Source organism: Scyliorhinus torazame, chromosome 1 (genome assembly GCF_047496885.1).
Source record: "Scyliorhinus torazame isolate Kashiwa2021f chromosome 1, sScyTor2.1, whole genome shotgun sequence".
NCBI lineage: Eukaryota > Metazoa > Chordata > Chondrichthyes > Carcharhiniformes > Scyliorhinidae > Scyliorhinus > Scyliorhinus torazame.
Window position 1 is genome coordinate 360,949,226 of NC_092707.1, and position 16,584 is coordinate 360,965,809.

The 16,584-nt window shown below is 53.1% G+C and overlaps 1 protein-coding gene across 1 annotated transcript in view; it reads right to left on the reverse strand.

Moving 5' to 3' along the window:
- LOC140421817 (4F2 cell-surface antigen heavy chain-like) overlaps positions 1 to 14,688 on the reverse strand; it is a 156,054-nt gene extending 141,366 nt beyond the window's left edge. Inside the window, exon 1 of the mRNA XM_072506794.1 lies at positions 14,648 to 14,688. The gene's annotated coding sequence lies outside the window, so the exon portion shown is untranslated. The remainder of the gene's footprint in view (positions 1 to 14,647) is intronic.
- Positions 14,689 to 16,584: the final 1,896 nt, after the last annotated feature.

The window sequence follows — 16,584 nt, forward strand, 5'->3', positions numbered from 1 at the left end:
AGTGGTGAGCCTGTGGAATTCATTACTACAGGAAATAGTTGATTCTAAAACTTCAAGAGGCGGCTAGATATAGTACTTGGGGAGAATGGGAGCAAAGGCTATGGGGAGAAAGCAGGATTTCATATACTGAGTTGGATGATCAGCTATGATCGTGATGAATGGCGTAGCAGGCTCGAAGGGCCAAAAGGTCTCCTCCTGCTCCTATCTTCTATGTACCTATGTATATCTATCTATGCAGTATGTATATTATTTCATGCACTTTATTGCCAACGCTCCGTGCATTAAGGCACAGAGCCTTTAAGTTTGTCTTTTTCACATTGTTTGTCTTGCTCCCAATACTTTTCTCTATTGCCCTGTTTGAATTTTGCCCTTGGTTTCTCCAGCTATCACTTTTCTTTTCACTTTTCTACCTTTTGTTTTTGTCCTTGCTCTCTCTTTCTCTGACTCCTTGCGCAGGTTCCCATCTCCCTGGCATATTAGTTTAAACCCTCCCCTACTGCTCTAGCAAATAGGACATTAGTTCCAGTCCTACCCAGGTGTAACCCTTCCAGTTTGTACAGGTTCCACCTCCCCCAGAACCGGTCCCAATGCCCCAGGAATCTGAGACCCTCCCCCTGACACCGTTTCCTCAGCCAAGTATTCATCCTATATATCTTGTCACTTCTACTCTGACTAGCACGTGGCACCGGTAATAATCCTGAGATCACTGCCTTTGAGGTCCGATTTCTTAACTTCCTTCCTAGCTCCCTGTATTCTGCTTTTAGGACCTCATCCCTGTTTTTTACCTATGTCATTTGTACCAATGTGTACCACGATCACTGTCTGTTCACCCTCCCCCTCCAGAATGTCCTGTACCCGCTCCGAGATATCCTTGACCCCAGCACCAGGGAGGCAACACACATTCTGGAGTCTCATTTGCGGCCACAGAAACGCCTGTCTATTTCCCTTACAATTGAATCCCCAATAACTATTGCACTGGCACACTTATTACCCCTCCCCTCTGCAGCAGAACCAACCGTGGTGCCACAAGTTTGGCTGTTGCTGTTTTCCCTGAGAGGCCATTCCCCTCAACATTATCTAAAATGGTATATCTGTTCTGCAGGGGAATGGGCACAGCAGTTGAGGCACCTTTATTAAATGTTTTTTCAAGATAAAGATAGATAATTTTTTGAAGAATAAAGGAATAAAGGGTTATGGTGTTCGGGTGGGAAAGTGGAGCTGAGTCTACAAAAGATCAGCTATGATCTCATTGAATGGTGGAGCAGGCTCGAAGGGTCAGATGGCCTACTCCTGCTCCTAGTTCTTGTGTTCTTATGTTTATGTTCTGAAGCAGTGGTGTTACATTAGCCACTTTCCAGTCCTCTGGGACCCTTCCTACCTCCAGTGATTCCTGAAAGATCACCACCAATGCCTCCACAATATCCTCAGCTATCTCTTTTAGAACCCTGGGGTGTAGTCCATCCGGTCCAGGTGACTTATCTACCTTCAAACCTTTCAGTTTCCCCATAACCTTCTCCTTAGTGATGGCCACTGCACTCACTTCTGCCCCCTGATTCTCCTGGAGCTCTGGCATCCCACTGGTGTCTTTCGTGAAGACTGATGCAAAGTAACTATTCAGTTCGTCTGCCATTTCTTTGTTTCCTATTATTACTTCTCCAGCCATGTTTTCCAGTGGTCCAATGTCTATTTTTGCCTCTCTCTTACCTTTTATATATTGAAAAAATCTCTTCCTATCTTCTTTTATATTACTAGCTAGCTTGAACTCATATTTCATCTGCTCTCCCCTTATTGTTTTTTTAGTTGTCCTCTGCTCACTGTTAAAGGATTCCCAATCCTTTGGCTTCTCACTAATTCTCGCCATTTTGTATGCTTTTTCTTTTGCTTTTATGCTGTCCTTGTTTTCCCTCATTAACCATGGATGCCTTGTCCTCCCCTTAGCATGTTTCCTCCTCCTTGGGATGAATTTCTCCTGTGCCGCCCGAATAACCCTGAAAAACTCCTGCCATTGCTGTTACACTGTCTTCCCTCCGAGGCTCCTTTTCCAATCAACTCTGGCCAGTTCCTCCCTCATGTCTTTGTAGTTACCCTTATTTAATTGTAAAACCGTTACATCTGATTGCAGCTTCTCCCTCTCAAACTGCAGGGTAAATTCTATCATATTGTGGTCACTGCTTCCTACGGGTTCCTTCACCTTTTAAAAAAAAAATGCATTTTTTTGCATTGTACAAACTTACATCAAAGTAGGTTACAGCAAATAAACACCCTGTAAACATTCTTCCCAACAATCAACTATACAGTTTGTACAGATTTTTCTCCTTTTTCACCCCCTCCTCCCCATCACCCACCCCCCTGCGACGAGCAGCTCCTCAAACACGGTCACAAACATCGCCCACCTTTTCTCAAATTCCCCTGCTGAGCCCTTGAACTCATACTTTATCTTCTCTAACTGCAGGAAGTCATACGGGTCACCAAACCATGCTACTACCCCCAGTAGCGACGCTGATCGCCACTCTAGCAAAATTCGGCGCCGTGCAATCAGAGATGCGAAGGCCAAGACATCAGCCTTACTCCTCTCAATGAGCCCCGGTTCTCTGAAACCCCAAATATCGCCACCAAAGGGAAATATCGCCACCAAAGGGTCCGGGTCCACTCCCTCCCCCATTATCCTGGCCAAGACCGCGAACACTCCTGCCCAGAATCTTCCCAATTTCTCACAACCCCAAAACATGTGCGCATGAATCGCTGGCCCCCGCCCACACCTCTCACACTCATCTGCTACCCCCTGAAAGAACCCACTCATTCTCGGCCGTGTCATATGCACCCTGTGCACCACCTTAAACTGTATCAGGCTCATCCTTGCACAAGTGGAGGTCGCGTTTACCCTTCGCAGTGCCTCACTCCATACTCCCCAATGGATCTCCATTCCCAACTCCGCTCCCCATTTCTCCTTGATCTTCACTACCCGCTCGCCTCCCTGCTTCCCCAGCCACTTATATATATCCTCAATTCTTCCCTCCCCTTCCACATCCGGAAGCAGCAGTCACTCCAGCAGGGTGTATCCCGGCAATCTAGGGAACCCCTTGCAGACCTTTTGTGCAAAGTACCTAACCTGTAGATACCTGAACTCACTACCCCTCGGCAGCTCTACCCTCTCCCTTAGCTCCTCCAGACTGGCAAACCCGTCCTCCAAATACAAATCCCTCACCTTGACCAGCCCCACTTCCCTCCACCTCCTGTATACATATTCCATCCCCCCACGGCTCAAACCCATGATTCTCGCACAGTGGCGTTAGCACCGACATCCCTTCCACCCTAAAATGCCTCCTCAGCTGATTCCATATCTTCACCGTGGACTGCACCACTGGGCTCCCTGAATACCTGCTCGGGGCCATTGGCAATGCTGCCGTAACCATAGCCCTCAAACTAGACCCCTTACAAGATTCCTCCTCCATCCTAACCCACTCTATCCCTTCTCCTTCTCACCACCGCTGCACCTTGTCCACATTCGCCGCCCAATAATAATGAAGCAAGTTTGGCAACGCCAAACGCTGTCTCTGCCTCTGTAGCAGGGTCCTCCCCACCCTCTGCACCTTCCCGCCCATACTAAGTCCGAAATGATCGTGTTCACTTTCCGAAAAAAGGCCTTTGATATAAAGATCGGGAGAGCCTGAAAGATAAACAAGAACCTTGGCAAAATATTCATTTTCACCACTTGGAACCCCCCGCCAACATTAAGTGCAGTGCATACCACCTCTTAAGATCCTCCCTGGCTTCCTCCACGTGCTTTGTTAAGTTCCACTTACGGAGCCCAGTCCAACCCACTCAGAAGTTTGGTAACTGCAGTAAGGTAAACCGAGATGTTATGGTTAAAGTTTGTCTTTTACAGTTAAAGTTAGCCTTGATATGACCAACTTCAGGTTGGCGAATGTCATCAGCAGGTCCTGCATTGTCACCAGGTGAGCCGCTGGGTTGCAGCCGGGGGCAGGGGACCCCAGGTGGACCCACCTTGTTGGCAGGTGATCCTGCAAGACAAAACAAATGGTTCATTTGCAGGTGGGAGTGGTGGTGGGGGGGGGGGGGTGGGGGGGGGGGCTCACGCTCCATAGAGACATTGCAATGCTTTGGGGGCTAACTTGCATCTCCGATACCGACCTCTGCCTTGGCGACTGCCCGCTCTCCAACCCCAATGACCAGGTCTATCACCCTGAACACTGCGACAGTTAGCGCCCCTCCAGTCTTATCTCTTTGCCTGCAGTTGTGGGCCGCCTTCTCCTGGGGGGGGGGGGGGGGGGGGGGGGCGGGGGGGGAACAAATAATGCACATTGTGAGACACTTGGACCTGGGCAGCACAGGGGGTCCGCAGCGAGTGGCCTGTGTGTGCAGAGCACCCGGCCATGGTGGGAGGCATGGGTGTTGGCACGTGATATAGACGGGGTGCCCGTCGATGCACTCTGTAACTGAGGTGCTGGGGAACAAGTCTTGCTTAATTAAGCCTCGATTGACTTCATCACTTCTCAACTTGAGTGAGTAATTGTTGCGCTACAATTTATTAAGCAAGCTTAAAAGACTATGGAGCTCCAGATCGTCCCGGATTGTCTGCGAATCAGCCCCCATGCAGCAAACTCGGAGGCCGTGTTTAAACACTGGCTAGCATGCTTCGAAGGTTACCTTCGAACGGCCCCCGGCCGGACCACGGAAGATCAGAAAATGCAGGTCGTAATTTCCAGGGTGAGCCCGGAGATCTACATGCTCATCGAAGACACGGAGGATTTCCCGACGGCGCTCGCCATGCTGAAAGGAGTCTACATTCGGCCCATAAACCAGGTCTACACACGCCACCAGCTCGCGACGAGACGGCAAATTCCCGGAGAATCGCTTGACGAGTTCTACAGCGCGCTGTTGATTCTGGGAAGGAACTGCAACTGCCCGTCGGTGAGCGCAAACGAGCACACGGAGCTCCTAATCAGGGATGCTTTTGTGGCAGGTATGACTTCTTCTCAAATTCGGCAAAGACTGTTAGAGAGAGACTCGTTAGGACTCACAGAGGCACGGGCCCTTGCGGCCTCCCTCGATGTGGCCTCACAAAATGCCTGCGCCTACGGCCCCGACCGACGGCAGCCCCTTGGGCTCCGTGGACCCCCTTTGCGACCGACTCCCTGGCGCCCCCCATCCCCCCGCAAGCCTGCACGGCTAGAGCACCAGACCATCCCGGTGGGCCCCGCTGCTATTTTTGCAGGCAGGTGAAACACCCCCGGCAGCGCTGCCCGGCCCGCTCAGCTATTTGTAAAAGCTGCGGCAAAAAGGGGCATTACGCAGCGGTGTGCCAGTCCCGGGGGGTCGCCGCAATCTCCGGGGGAGAACGGGGACAGCAGACTCAACCCCCCCAGCGCTCCATGTGCGGCCCGCGGGCGCCGCCATTTTGGGTCCTGGACACCACGCGGGGAGGATGGGCGCCGCCATCTTGTGACCCCCCCCCCCGGCCACGTGCAATCCATGGGGCGGCTATTTGTCCACACCCAACCGCGTGCGATCCATGGACGCCGCCGTCTTGGCTGATCGCCATGGACCCCAGCATAGATGGATGGCTCCACGGGGTCAGAAGAAAGCGCCACGGTGCAGCAACCAAGACTGGCTTCGGTGACTCTGGACCAATCGCGGCCACGGACGATCCAAACGGCAATGACAATGGTGCTGGTCAACGGGTACGAGACACCATGCCTGATCGACTCTGGGAGCACAGAAAGTTTTATCCACCCGGATACGGTAAGACGCTGTTTTCTTTCTATTCGTCCGAGCACCCAAAAGATTTTTCTGGCAGCCGGATCCCATTCCGTAGAGATCAAAGGGTTCTGCATCGCGAACCTAACGGTGCAAGGGAGGGAGTTTAAGAATTATAGGCTTTATGTCCTTCCCCAACTCTGCGCTCCCACTCTCTTGGGGTTAGATTTCCAGTGTAACCTCCAGAGCCTAACGTTCCAATTCGGCGGCCCAATACCCCCACTCACTATCTGCAGCCTCGCGACTCTCAAGGTTGAACCGCCTTCCTTGTTTGTGAACCTCACCCTGGATTGCAAACCCGTCTCCACTAGGAGCAGACGATACAGCGCCCAGGATCGGATGTTTATCCGGTCTGAGGTCCAGCGGCTGCTGAAGGAAGGCATAATCCAGGCCAGCAATAGTCCCTGGAGAGCCCAGGTGGTAGTTGTGAAGACCGGGGAGAAGCAGAGGATGGTCGTAGACTATAGTCAGACCATCAATAGGTACATGCAGCTCGATGCGTACCCTCTCCCCCGCATATCCGACATGGTCAATCGGATTGCACAGTACAAGGTCTTTTCCACCGTGGACCTCAAGTCCGCATACCACCAGCTCCCCATCTGCCCGAGTGACCGCAAGTACACGGCCTTCGAGGCAGACGGGCGGCTCTACCACTTTTTAAGGGTCCCATTCGGCGTCACGAACGGAGTCTCGGTCTTCCAAAGGGAGATGGACCGAATGGTTGACCAGCACGGGTTGCGGGCCACGTTCCCATACCTCGACAATGTAACCATCTGCAGCCATGACCAGCAGGACCATGGCGCCAACCTCCGCAAATTCCTCCAGACCGCTAACGCCCTGAACCTCACCTATAACGAGGAACAATGCGTTTTTAGCACCAACCGTCTGGCCATCCTGGAATACGTAGTGCGCAATGGAGTGATAGGCCCCGACCCGAATGCATGCGCCCCCTTATGGAATTTCTCCTCCCCCACAGCTCCAAAGCCCTGAAACACTGCCTGGGCTTCTTTTCGTATTCCGCCCAGTGGGTTCCCCAGTACGCAGCCAAGGCCTGCCTGTTAATCCAGTCCACTACCTTCCCCCTGTCGACAGAGGCCCGCCAGGCCTTCAGCCGCATCAAAGCGGATATCGCAAAGGCCACGATGCACGCAATCGACGAGTCTCTCCCCTTCCAGGTCGAGAGCGACTCATCCGATGTAGCTCTGGCGGCCACTCTCAACCAAGCGGGCAGACCTGTGGCCTTTTTCTCCCGGACCCTCCACGGCTCAGAAATCCGCACTCCTCAGTGGAAAAGGAAGCCCAAGCCATAGTGGAAGCTGTGCGACATTGGAGGCATTACTTGGCCGGCAGGAGATTCACTCTCCTCACTGACCAACGGTCGGTCGCCTTTATGTTCGATAATGCACAGCGGGGCAAAATGAAGAATGACAAGATCTTGAGGTGGAGGATTGAGCTCTCCACCTATAACTATGAGATCTTGTATCGTCCCGGAAAGCTGAACGAGCCGTCTGATGCCCTATCCCGCGGCACATGTGCCAACGCACAAGTAGACCGCCTCCAAGCCCTCGACGAGGACCTCTGCCACCCGGGGGTCACTCGATTCTACCATTTCGTGAAGTCCCGCAACCTCCCTACTCTGTTGAGGAGGTCCGTACAGCCACCAGGAACTGCCAAATCTGCGCAGAGTGCAAACCGCACTTTTTCAGGCCAGATAGAGCGCACCTGATAAAGGCTTCCCGTCCCTTTGAACGCCTCAGTTTGGATTTCAAAGGCCCCGTCCCCTCCACCGACCGCAACGCATACTTCCTGAACGTGGTGGACGAGTACTCCCGTTTCCCGTTCGCCATCCCCTGCCCTGACATGACAGCGGCCACAGTCATTAAAGCCCTCGGCACCATCTTTACACTGTTCGGTTTCCCCGCGTACATCCATAGCGACAGCGGGTCCTCCTTCATGAGCGACGAACTGCATCAGTTCCTGCTCAGCAAGGGCATTGCCTCGAGCAGGACGACCAGCTACAACCCCCGGGGGAACGGTCAGGTAGAGAGAGAGAACGGTACGGTCTGGAAACCGTCCTACTGGCCCTACGGTCCAGAAATCTCCCAGTTTCCCGGTGGCAGGAAGTCCTCCCAGATGCGCTCCACTCCATCCGGTCGCTGCTGTGTACCACCACTAACCAAACGCCTCACGAGCGCCTCCTTGTCTTCCCTAGGAAGTCCTCCTCTGGAACTTCGCTGCCGACCTGGCTGGCAGCCCCAGGGCCCATCTTGCTCCGAAAACATGTGCGGGCGCACAAATCGGACCCGTTTGTCGAGAGGGTTCACCTTCTCCACGCAAACCCTCAGTACGCCTACGTGGCGTACCACAACGGCCGACAGGACACGGTCTCCCTATGGGACCTGGCGCCTGTCGGAAACACACACACACTCCCAACACCGATCACCCCCTCCCTACCACCGGTGCACCCCACGACCGCTCCCTACCCGGGTGGGTCGGTCCTCCTCCCGTGCCCACCCAGGAGTAAAGAAACAGGGACGAACAGCGCAATGCTCCCAGAGATGACAGTGCCAGAGCCAGCACCTGCACCACCACCGGTTCTGAGGCAATCGACAAGGACGACCAGGGCACCCGCTCGACTCGTGGAATCCGCGTGACACAAAAAAAAACTTGTAAATAATTCTGACAACCTGTACATAGTTAACTGTTGGGCTAAATGCATAGCCACTGTACAAAATTAGTTCCAGGACCAGCCTTGTAAACCCCTACCACCATGCGAACCACCACCCCGCCGGTTTCTTTTTTAACAAGGGGTGAATGTGGTGGTATGTATTAGGGGTAGCATGGTACCTGTGAAGCCGAGAGGCTATTGGCTGACAGGTCCCGGGTCCTGGTTGGATCTGCTGCCTGCTGGCTCCGTCCAGAAGGCGGAGTATAAGAGCTTGAGTTCTCCCAGCAGCCGCATTCTGTAATTGAGCTGCTGGGGAACAAGTCTTGCTTAATAAAGCCTCGATTGACTTCATCACTTCTCGACTTGAGTGAGTAATTGTTGCGCTACACCATATATACAATATAATATAACAGTGGTGACTACCACATTCACCCCCTGTTAAAAATGAGTCCAGCGGGGGGGCGGGGGGGGACTATATACATGCAGATTGGTTTTAAAATTGCAGAGAAGGTTACAAATTTAGACGATCGGGCGCCTTGATCTGTCGTTGAGAGCGCCGCAGTGCTGGTGGCAACTCAGGCATCGGCTTGGTCTTCGGTGACTCCGGGAGCGTGTCGAAATCCTCTTCATCCCTGGGTGGGAGCAAGGGGAGGACGGATTGTCCTGGAGCAGCGGCTGTGGTGGGGTGCGCCGGGGGAGGGGAGGGTTGAGCCAGGGCGGGGGGGGGGCTGTGGGGGCACAGCTGGTGCCAGATCCCTGAGGGAGACTGTGTCTTGGCAGCCGTTGGGGTACGCATGGAGTAGCTGTACTCTCTCAACCAACGGCTCCGCCTTGTGGAGCCGCACGTGCTTGTGGAGGAGAATGGGTCCTGGAGCTGCCAGCCATGATGGGAGCGAAACCCCGGAGGTGGGCTTCCTGGGGAAGGCAAACAGACGTTCATGGGGGTTTCTTGGTCGCGATTCACAGGAACGAGCGAATGGAGTGAAGTGCGTCGGGGAGGACCTCCTGCCAGCAGGAGGCCGGGGGATTTCTGGACCGTAGGGCCAGCTAGACAGCCCTCCAGACCGTCCCATTCTCCTGCTCCACCTGCCCATTTCCCCTGGGGTTGTAGCTGGTCGTCCTGCTCGAGGCAATGCCCCTGTTGAGCAGGTACTGGCTCAGCTCGTCGCTCATAAATGGGGATCCCCAGTCACTGTGGACGTAGGCGGGTAAACCAAACAGAGCGAAGATGGTGTTGAGGGCTTTGATGATGGTGGCAGATGTCATATCGGGGCATGGGACGGCGAAAGGGAATCGGGAATACTCGTCGACCACATTAAGAAAGTACGTGTTGTGGTCGGTGGAGGGGAGGGGCCCTTTGAAGTCCACGCTGAGGCGGTCAAAGGGGCGGGAGGCCTTTACCAGGGGCGCATGGTCTGCCGGTAGAAGTGCGGTTTACACTCCACGCAGACCTGGCAGTCTCTGGTAATAGCCCTGACTTCCTCGATGGAGTAGGGCAGATTGCGGGCCTTAATGAAGTGGTAAATGCGGGTGACTCCCGGGTGACAAGAGATCGTCGTGCAGGGTCTGGAGTCGGTCCACTTCTGTGCTGGCACATGTACCTCGGGACAGGGCATTGGGGGCTCGTTAAGCTTACCGGGGCAATACAAAATCTCGTAATTGTAGGTGGAGAGCTCGATCCTCCACCTCAAGATTTTATCATTTATGATCTTACCCCGCTGTGTGTTGTTAAACATAAAGGTAACCGACTGTTGGTCAGTGAGGAGAGTGAATCTCCTGCCGGACAGGTAATGCCTCCAATGTCGCACAGCTTCAACGATCGCTTGGGCCTCCTTTTCGACGGAGGAGTGCCGAATTTCTGAGGCATGGAGGGTGCGGGAAAAGAATACCACGGGCCTGCCTGCCTGGTTGAGGGTGGCAGCCAGAGCGACGTCTGATGCATCGCTCGCGACTTGGAAGGAGAGCGCCTCGTCGACCGCGTGCATCGCGGCATTGGCGATGTCGGCCTTGATACGGTTGAAGGCCTGGTGAGCCTCGGCTGTCAGTGGGAAAGCGGTGGATTGACTGAGTGGGTGGGCCTTGTCCGCATAGTTTGGGACCCACTGGACGTAATATGAAAAGAACCTCAGGCATCGTTTGAGGGCCTTGGGACAGTGGGGGAGGGGAAGTTCCATGAGGGGGGTCGGGCCCTAGAACTCCGTTTTGAACCACATAGCCGAGGATGGCTAATCAGTTTGTGCTGAACACATACTTCTCCTTGTTGTAAGTTAGGTTGAGGAGTGTGGCGGTGTGGAGAAATTTGGAAAGGTTAGCGTCGTGGTCCTGCTGGTCGTGGCCGCAGATGGTGACATTGTCCAGGTACAGGAAAGTGGCCCGCAGCCCGTACCGGTCAACCATTCGGTCCATCTCCCGTTGGAAGACCGAGACCCCGTTGGTGACACCGAAGGGAACCCTAAGGAAATGGTAAAGGGGCCGTCTGCTTCAAACGCAGTGTATGGGTGGTCCTCCTTGCGGATGGGGAGGTGGTGGTAGGCAGATTTCAGGTCCACTGTCGAGAAGACCCGGTACTGTGCAATTTGATTGACCATATCAGATATGCGTGGGAGGGGATACGCGTCGAGCTGCGTGTCCCATTGATGGTCTGACTGTAGTCAACGACCATCCTGTTTTTCTCCCCCGTTTTCACCACTACCACTTGGGCTCTCCAGGGGCTGTTGCTGGCCTCGATGATACCTTGCCGCAGCAGCCGCTGGACCTCAGATCTGATGAGGATTCGGTCCTGAGCGCTGTACCGTCTGCTCCTGGTGGCGACGGGTTTGCAATCCGGGGTGAGGTTTGTAAACAGGGAAGGCGGGTTGATCTTAAGGGTCGCGAGGCCGCAAACAGTAAGGGGTGGAAGTTGCACTGGAAGTCCAGGCCAAGTAGCAAGGCAGCGCAGCGGTTGGGGAGGACGTAGAGCCGGAAGCCGCTGAACCCTACACTCTGGACGGTGAGGGTGGCGATGCAGTACCCCCGGATCGCCACGGAGAGGGATCCAAGGCCATGGAGATTCTTTGGTTTGCGGGGTGTACCGCGAGGGAGCAGCGCCTTACTGTATCGGGGTGGATGAAGCTCTCAGTGCTCCCAGAAGGCAGGATATCTCGTGACCGCCGACCTTCACCTTTGTCGAAGCGGTCGCAAGATTGTGCGGTCCAGACTGGTCGATCATGACCGAGGTGAGACGCGGCTGTTCGTCGGCGGTTGCAGGCGATGAGCGGCCCGATGAGGTGCCCGGCGGGCAGGGATCCTGAGGCGGGTAAGATGGCGGCGCCCAAGGGCCGCACGTGTCCTGGGGCAGGCAAGATGGCGGCGCCCTTAGGCCGCAGTGTCCTGGGGCAGGCAAGATGGCGGTGCCATTTGTTCTGAGGCAAGCAAGATGGCGGCGACCACGGGCCGCATGTGTTGTGAGTGGAGCAAGATGGCGGCGTCCACGGGCCGCACGTGGTCTGAGGAGAGGAAGATGGCAGCGCCCACTGGCCGCACGTGGGGGGTGTCAGGACAATAGCGGCGATTGAGCGGGCCTGGCACACTGCAGCGAAATGTCCCTTCTTGCCACAGGCCTTGAAGAGCGCGCCCCGCGCCTGCCGCGCTGCTGGGGGTGTTTTGTCTGTCCGCAGAAGTAGCACTTCGGTCCCCCGGGGTTGGTTGGCTGCGTAGGTAGGCGCGTCCTGGACGAGGGGAAAAACGTTGGAGCTCAGCCGCGTGTACAGAATCTGGAGCTTCTGTGCTTCTGAGATTGAGTCTGGCGCAGACCCGATGTATGCTTCAAAGCAAGCTAGCCAATGTTGGAAGTCCTTTTTGGCGTTGTCTGCTTGAGGATGCAGCTGCAGGCGATCCGGCTTGATGCGGAGGTCGATCTCTGAAAAATCTCTGTGTAAAAATTGTTGCACTATCAATTACGACGAGACAAGAGTAGAGAGTAATCGAGGCTTTATTATACAGAGATGTGTTGCCTCCTACAGCAGCTTACGAAATGGCTGCTGTTCGGAGAGCACATACATTTATACTCCGCCTCCTGGGCGGAGCCAGCAGGTAGGGATCCATCCCTGTACCTGTAGTACAGGGGCCTTACTGTAATACCCATATATACATTATAATACAACAGTGGTGACTACCACACTCGTGGACTGGCGGGGGGTGGGGTTTGATCGCCCTCTAGAGGGGGAGAGGGGGCTATGGGTGTGTGGGACAGGGGCGTTGCCCATCCTCACCTAGCGCTGTCTACCGGTCTGCCGGGGACACAAGGGGTGGGAGGGGGTTGGTGATGGGTGTGGAGAGTGTGGGACAGGGGTGGATCCAGGGGCGCGAGGTGATGGTGTTGACTCAGCCTGTGAGGAGCTCATGCAGCTTCATTCGGCACTGCTGCTCGGCCACTTGCGGCCAGGCCCAGTTGATATTGGCGGGTGGCAGCCTCCTTCCCAACCCAGGGAACAGGGTGTCCCGTCTCTCCACCAAGGCATCCAGCAGTCTCTCTAATTCAGCATCTGCGAATCTCAGGATCGCTCTTTGGGGTGGAATCTCCTTGGCTGGAATGTGAGTATGTGGGGAGTGGGGTGCTTGTATGCGGCTGTAGCTTGTCAGGCTCTCGGGTGCCAATCCTGACCCCAGCGAATCACACACCGGTGTGCATTGGAATCGCACTAGTTCCAAATGGCGCCAGTGCTGGCCCATTAGCAAGGCATGCAGAACACCCATGATTCAGTCCTGGCGTCAGCACTTAAGTCTCTGAAACTGAGAATCCAGCCTGAAACATCAAAGTGCAAACACCTGGGGACTGGATTCTCCAATTCTGTGGCTGGGGAACCCAGGCAATCCGGTGGTGGGGGCTACTGTGCGGTGGGGTGAGAGGGGTCGGGCCAATGTACAGGAATGTACGGGGGGGTGTGGCCGCGGGACCTTGCTATCTAGCCACCCGCTCAAGATAGTGGCCCGATAGCTGGATTCCCTGGGAATCCCTCATATTCCAATGCATGCATAAATTTGTATGGTATGGAACACAGAATTGCATCCCACTTTACGACCGCAACACAATTGTAAAACTGGTGCAATTCAGCTCCTGCGGGAGAACATTGGACGGGATCCAATGGCCACTCTGCACAGCTCGCCGCGGCGCAGCATGACTGTTAAAAGCAGGGGAGAACCTGCTCCTGGATCTATCTGAATCGCAACGCCTTGCGAGATCCAATGCGATCTTGCAAGATGGTGCGAAGTAAATACCGCCCATTGTGGGCGGTTTCACTATTTGGCAAATCTGTATATTAGAGCAAGACAGCTAGTCTCACTCTAATGTGCAAATTCCCAAGGTACCTGAGGTTTTGGGATTCATCCCATTTGCTTCGGAGACTTTGGGTGAGTGCTGTTCAGCACGCGTCTCCACAAACGGCAGCCAGACGGAATGACACCCGTGGGGGTCTCCCAGGGGAGCGGAGGCCCCAGTTGCATGCCTTTGGGCAGGGTGATGCCCTGGTACCACCTGGGCACTGTGACAGTGCCACCTGGGTGCCAGTCTGGCATTGCCAAGGTGCCCAGGGGGTACTGTCAGATTGTCACTGCTGAGCTGGCATTTTCTGCACATGCAATCGGGCCGGGGGGTGCCCTGCATGGGTGTTGGGTATGTGGTGGGGTGCGAGGGGATGTGGGGTGTGGCTGGGGCCCTCCCATAGTGCATTCAGGCTGGGGAGGGGGATCTGCGGCTGCTTTGGGGGCCTCGGAGCCGGGATGCCATTTCGATCTCTTGCTACACTGGGACGCATAGCTCCCCAGTGTACAAAACGGGGCTATGCAAGGCCTTGGCTGCGAGTTCCCCACTGAGGCCCCTTACACAACACGAGTCATGAGGGCCGGGAAACACAAGGCTAAACGCTCTCGCTAGGGGACTTTGTTCCCAATTAGTTGAATCGCGCCCATAGTCTCCCAAACAGAGAATCCCGCCCCATGTGTATGTAAGTAGCCACAAATTGTTGGAGTTTTGGCAGAGCAACAATCTAACAGCAGAATAACTATACTTCACCAAAATATATGCATAAAATATTTGAATAGGTTATTTGGTTGGAAACAGTATACTATAGTTTATAATACTACATTAAAAATAATTATAATAGCTGAATATAGTTTTTGCAGCTTTATGAACGATCAATAAAATGTGGAGTTTTACATCCATACCTTTTTTTGGAACTTGTACTGTATTGCCTGGATAGGTCCTTCCATGATTTTAGAAGATCCAGGATCTACAGCCAAATAAAGCTATTATTACTAAATGGTAAGTTAATAAAGTATATTTTCCTCATCTTTTAAATTTAATTTAACCTCTCATACAAATGAACTTTTGACTCCCACAGAACAGGTGAGCTTTCATAAAATGCTTGCTGAATCACTATGGCCTGGACCCTAAACTCTTGCTTGGCAAAGCATGGGGTAAAGTTCTTATTTTTAAAGATTTCTTTTTCTTGCCCTTTTTTCATGGTTCTTGTTCAGTCTAGACCTTTCTAAGTTAGAGAATGGGTTATAAGCGTATCTTGACTGAAAGTCAAGTGGGCGGAATCACAGCTTGTAGCTGTCGGACTGCCATTCCAAATCAGTCAATGGTCGATATTTGTTACTCAAGTAGTAGCAGCACACTGGGGGACAGTGAACTTACCTATTTGGATGATTGATTTCCAATCTGCCATAAAGGCCATTCTGAGTGTGCTAACTTAGAACCATCTTGACCCCTATTTATTTCAAATCTATTTGGTTTACCTCCTCTCCCCCAAAGAAAATGGACTAATGGATCATTAGACAACTAACAATAACAGTGACTCCTCATAAGCACCACGGTAAACAGCAAACTGGGTGATAGGTGAGTGTATAAATCATTCAACAACTCATTCTAGGGTGTGGGTGACCGAAGACAAAAGGTCTGAAAGTTAGTGGCCAAAAATTGGTTTGAAATATTTTTCTGACAAGGAATCATATGCACATTAATACAAAGGGGTGGAGGGCGCAGGGAGACGGGAGGTAGCGGAGGTGTGTTTGGAGGAGCAGCTCTGTGTTTCTCCAATCACAGCTTTGCAGTTAGTTTCTGCTATCACTGAAAGCAAAGTTGCGATTTCTTTAAGCCCTGTACTAGCCCCATAGGTCATAACATATTTAAAACAGTGGATTTCCGAGACCAATGTCATAAATCTGTCAAAAATGCGGGAATTTTCTCATCTCTAAGCATCTAACTTTCTCCATGTGACAGAGATTCTGTAATCTCGTGAGGTGGGAGCCAGTTTGCTGCAAACAAATGTAAACTTTATTGGGAACACCCATGGAGGTATTTACACGCTTGTCGTCATCGTGCTGCCTGCCCAGGCACTCTTACCCCACCCCCATCGGCTGATTAGCAGGAAAGAGGGGCAACTACACCCGTACTACATTTCTTCCCCCTTAAATTCTTTATACAACGACACAATATTAAAGCCTCTTAGCTTTAACTTCCCCTCTTCTACAAATCAAGTCTCTGTGGGGGTGTTTAAAATGACACAACTCTATCGGGTGAGAGTTTCTGGAACAGGTGTAGGGTCGTGAGCTGTGGAAAAAGATGCATCCTTGGAACTGGTGGTTCGGTATTCAACAGCCCATTGGATGCATCCCGTTCTATGATTCTATGATCAGGAATGACAGTACATGGCGACCACACACCTCAGAGATTGACAGCGAAACGCCAATCACCAGTTCAATCTCCATTCGTGGGTACGTTCCTCTAGCTCAGATGTGATTCACGTGCCTGTTCACTACTTTGTCCTCAACTTGAACTTGACAATGGAACCGTTTCTGAAATGATGGCTCCTGGAGCCCAACAGATAAACGAGGTCAACTTGTCCACCCTCTTGAAGACAATTTAGGTAGAAAGACCGGCAGACACTGGAACAGAACCAGGAACTGCGGCAACACATTCATTTTGACAGCCTGTACCTGGCCTGCCAATGACAAAGGGAGATTGTCACACCTTGCCAAATAAGCCTTCACCCTCCCCACCAAACTGGTAAAATTAAACTTTTGGAGTCCTGCCGAGTCCCGAGCCACTCCCAGATACTTAAAGTGAGACGTTGCCAAGTGGAATGGCAACCCTCCCA